The sequence below is a fragment of the Penaeus japonicus genome, unplaced genomic scaffold, assembly GCF_977035675.1.
Source record: "Penaeus japonicus unplaced genomic scaffold, GWHDUDI00000001_assembly GWHDUDI00000026, whole genome shotgun sequence".
Classification (NCBI taxonomy): domain Eukaryota; kingdom Metazoa; phylum Arthropoda; class Malacostraca; order Decapoda; family Penaeidae; genus Penaeus; species Penaeus japonicus.
The window spans coordinates 10,567,610-10,572,609 of record NW_028234428.1 but is presented as its reverse complement, the minus strand read 5'-3'; the positions used below and the strand labels follow the sequence as shown (position 1 = coordinate 10,572,609).

At 31.5% G+C, this 5,000-nt stretch overlaps 1 long non-coding RNA gene across 4 annotated transcripts in view; it reads right to left on the bottom strand.

Annotated features, from left to right (window-relative positions):
* LOC122249764 (uncharacterized) overlaps window positions 1–5,000 on the bottom strand; it is a 9,977-nt gene that overhangs the window by 3,962 nt on the left and 1,015 nt on the right. For 3 of the 4 annotated variants that reach the window (XR_015192280.1, XR_015192281.1, XR_015192279.1), the window contains exons 2-5: window positions 2,927–3,161; window positions 2,484–2,556; window positions 2,204–2,265; window positions 410–501 (exon numbers count right to left, since the gene is read on the bottom strand). This is a non-coding gene — a long non-coding RNA (uncharacterized LOC122249764). Of the gene's footprint in view, window positions 1–409; window positions 506–2,203; window positions 2,266–2,483; window positions 2,557–2,926; window positions 3,162–5,000 lie in introns of all 4 variants that reach the window. The other variant, XR_006222886.2, reaches the window with a different exon arrangement.

Below are 5,000 nucleotides of genomic sequence, written 5' to 3'. Positions count from 1 at the left end.
CTGTGGACAAAGTGAGAGTGAGTGGAACATGATGAGAGAAAACAAAATATTTAGATCCATAGAAACATACCTCCCTGGGTAAGTAAGGTACTTACCCTGGGTGGGTAAGTTTTACTATAATTCCTTATTACAAGAGCTAAAACTCCAGATTCAAAGGATAACCTGAAAACACAACATGCTACCTTCTTTTATATTGAATGAATTTATTCAGAAAGTAGATATGAAGTGATAAAAAGTAAAATGAAAATAGTGTCCTATCCTTGGCTGGTTGAAAGCAAAATCTCCTTTTTAAATCAAGGAACCAAAGACTGAGAATATAAAGAGAGAGATCCTAAGGAAAAGAGATATCACAACTCAAGCCATACAGGTCCAGTATCATAAATTCCTAGTGAAGGAGGAAAGGCTTTACCTCAGTGCTAGATGCTCTTGCTTTAGCCTCCTGTTCTAGTATGAGAACCCTTCATCATCCATGGGTTCTTGAAGCTGACTTTGATTTCTTTGCTGTCTTTCAGTTAGCATCAGCATCAGTACCAGTGGAGAAAGTGAGAGTGAGTAAAACATTAATGCAACGAGAAGGGGTGATTCAGTCTAAAATAATCTTGCTAGATTGACTGAAACATACCAAGAAAGTGAAGAAAAATAAAGAAGATGGGACAGCAAAAGGCTATTTATAGGAGTGCATTTTCTTCACCCCCCCCCCCAACCTTTCCATAGTTCTGAAAATCTCAAAACTGTAACCTATCTGAGTAAACTCTCTTTTACAAGGGATTTGAAAGTCTAGAAGTTATACCTAAAGTTTTCTATTCTTAAAATAAAATTATCATTTGTAACCAACCCTTGCAAGCCCTGATCATCAAAATGTTTCAATGTATACTGTAGGAACTGTTTTGGTGTCTTCCATAATACATTTTTTTTCTCTTAGTTCATATTTGCTCTTCTTTGAATTTGGGCTCAAAGAGAAAATAATAACAAATTCAAGTTGTATCCTATTTGTATCCTGTGCAGGATACCAAACTGTGGCTCTGTGTTTAAAAAGCTTTCACCTTGGTTAAATGACCAATGCATTCAAGGGCTGTTCCCTGTCGAGTATTTATGTGCGTGTGCGTGTGTGTGTATGTGTGTGTTGTGTGTTTTTCTTCAAGATATTTGCATTATTATATAGGATCATAACTTGAAATCCTACATATAGCATAATCACCATATCTATATCTATCTATAAAGACAAGGTAATATGACATATAATAATATTCTATAGAGCTAATAATAATAACAATACTGAAGGATTATATTAACAGCAACAATAAAAGTCATGCCCATGACTTTGCTTAAGATACTGACTGATAAATGACATATATAGTAAAATAAGGGTTTCACCAGCTGCTAAAAAAGTAATTGCATCTTCAATGACACAGCTGGTTGTTCTAGTTGCACCCATATTGCTAATAGTGGTGCCTATGAGGGTTTCTTAAAGGATTAATCATCACAATGGAAAGGTCCTGCAAATTTCAATTTTCTAAGTATATATCTAAATCTATATAAGTAATAAATAACCCTAAAATCTTTAATAGTACAACAAAGGATATTGGAAATCTAACCAAGTGCACTGTGGAAGTGGTTAAAAGAAAATTAGATGATTGGTTAAATACAATACCAGAATCCACCAATGAGTGGGAGTGAAAGAACAAGGGCTGAATCAAATTCCATCCCTCATCAAGTCCAGTGTCATGCAACTGATGAAAGGCAGATAAGGTGGTTCCCCAGGATGGGCCCGGCATGAGGCACTATCATGTCTCATGCTAAAACTTACAACAAGTAACTAGGTATCATGGCAAGTGTCAAACTCCCAAAATTTTACAAATGCAAATCACTTGATACCATATGCTGGAGGTAAACAAATATGTGTGCTACATAGGGCATAATCAAATATCACTAAAGTCTCTTTTTGTTCAAATATTGGAATTCACATAAATCTTCTTCTGTATTTGCTTCAGGTTTCTATGTATTAATTGAGACATCATCCACCATGTCCTTTAAGGAATCTGATAAAAAATGATGGCAGTTTATACATAATTTCAACTGGAGGGCTTTTAAAAGTTATCAAAGATATTCATACTAAATAAACTGCAAGGTCATTTTTCCAAACTGTAAACTTTATTTATGCTGTATTGAGCATCAATAAATAGAAAACAATAAAGTCACTCACCAAAATTTCTATCCATATTCTCAAGAGGAGGCAGGCTCTATGTTCTATACCTGGGACAATCCCTGTATCAGAAAGACAATACAGAAAAATTAATACATACATGACTGGAGGCTATTGTTCATAACTCACAAAAGACTGTCTGTATGATGCCAAGTTAACTGCATTCCAAATATCATATATCTATATATATCTTCATCATCGAAAATGAACCTGGCAAATAATTATATGCCATAATGTTGTGATTTTGAATGGATCCATATATTACAGCTTGGTACAGTACCTAGAACGGTCACTTAAACATTCTTCTATATTAGACGTGGTGAATCATGATGTATGTGGCATTCCAACCGCATCTGGAAATATATGAAATACTTAAATCAAATATCAAAATACATAAAAATCTTTACCACATAAACTAAGAACACAACACTTTTATTTAATTACTTCACAAAGTTATACACTCAAGCATCATATATACACCACTGGACATCGATAGGACTTGAAGAAAAGTCCCTCCTAAAAAATTAACAGTCTATACATATACTACTGTCGACCCTGGGAGTGTTGCATGAATAAAATAACCCACATAATGAAGGTTATAACTATCAACTGTACATAAGACTCTCCTGCAATTTGGAGGAGTAGTTATACTAACAAAAACAAAACTTATGGTTTATGATTGGACTTTAGTAATAATTTTACAAGGTAAACGTAGTCACTCACACCCACAAATACAGCTGTGTCCAGGACTTAAGACCAGGGTGTGGTTTCCTTGTTGTCATCATCGTCGTCGCCATCGTCATAATTATGATTTTTCTGATGCTTCATCATTACTGAAATCATCAGTATTGAATTCATCATGCAAATCCTGCTCTAGGATTTGTATTATTTCTTCATCTGTGATGTTCCTCAGGGAATGGAACATGAAGCACCGTGTCCCTCATGGAATGGAACAAGCCTGAAAAATTCAAATTTTAACTGAATATGCATAATGAGGGCTAGAGTAAAAGTGCTGCATCTCCTCTGACAGCTGGGAGCAGACAGAGGCATTGCTTTGAGTGCATACATGGAATGAAGCACCTTAACCACATCAAGAAAAAGGCAACCAACTACTACATTTAATGCTATGAAATACTTGAACATTACAGATGCTATATAGATGTTGTTTAGAAAATCAGGGAGCTTGCTTTCAAGATGCACCTATAGATATAGTCGCCCTGTATATTTTCACTGATTTTCAGATTGACTATCTATAGCTTAGCCAGTGTCTGATCTATTCAAATTTTCTATAGGTGTTATTATTTGAGTAAATACATCCAAGGGTCTGCTAGGATATATTTTTCCTATGATGCTGTGATTTGGTTTCGCTGTTGTGCAGTTCACTAGTGAAAGGTAAAAGCTACATAACCTTTAGTTTCTAATCAGATGTCCATATATATATATATATATATATATATATATATATATATATATATATATATATATATATATATATATATATATACACATATAGATATATATATATGTATATACAGATAGTGTATTTTTTATATATATATATATATATATATATATATTTATATATATAGTTATATATATATATATATATATATATATATATATATATATATATATATAGTTATATATATATATATATAGTTATATATATATATATAGTTATATATATGTAATATCGTTATACTAATATAGTTACATATATATATATATATATATATATATATATATATATATATATATGTATATATAGTAAACATACATACACACACACATACATACATATAATACATACATATATATATATATATATTATATATATTATATATATATTATGTATATATGTATTTATGTATATATATGTATATATATATATATACATATATATATATAGATAATATATAGATAATATATATATATATATATATATATATACACACACACACACACACATGCATACATAAATATACATATATGTATATATGTATATATGTATAGATATCTATATCTATCTATCTATCTATATATATACATATACATATGCAACTCATTCTTAATCCAATATCATTTGGACATAAAAACTGTATAAGAAAAAGGAATTGGCAACCCAAGACAACCCATTTCCTTTACTCTCTTTGGCCAGATGTAACATGAGTACACTACAAGCAAGACAATTAATATAACTATAATTTTATCAACTAACTCTAGCTCAAGAAATAAAGTTGGGTTCAGGTCAATACTTTGAATTGTATGATTGAGTTTATATTTGGCATCAAAGAATATCATACTAAAAATACATAAGGATCATACTTGAATAAAATCCATCAATGTTTGAATGATTTTTCATCTTTAATCTTGGAAGAGATTAAACGTAAGACAGAGTGGGGCCCACTTATTGAAATCACAATATACACAATTGATAAAAATTTGACCAAAAAGAAAGGGGGGGCAGAAAAGCGTGTTATTCTGGAAAAAAAAAAAAAAAAAAAAAAAATCGCAATGTAAGTCTGGCACGGCAAATAGACAGCTGGCGACCTGTAAGGTTGTGTTGGGTCGCATCTTTGACACAGGTCTTCAACTGTGCACATTTGGCTCACTATTCCTAGCCATCTACCATAGTAAGTTAATCATAGAAGGATGTGATCTTCATTTTAAAATGTAAGAGGAAGTGAAATACAACTAATTATTTGTCAATGAAAGTTATAGGCCTTTTTCCAAGTGTCTGAATGTCAGTCCTAAAAAATCAAATTAAATTAAAAATAAGGATGTATTTCATCCCTCT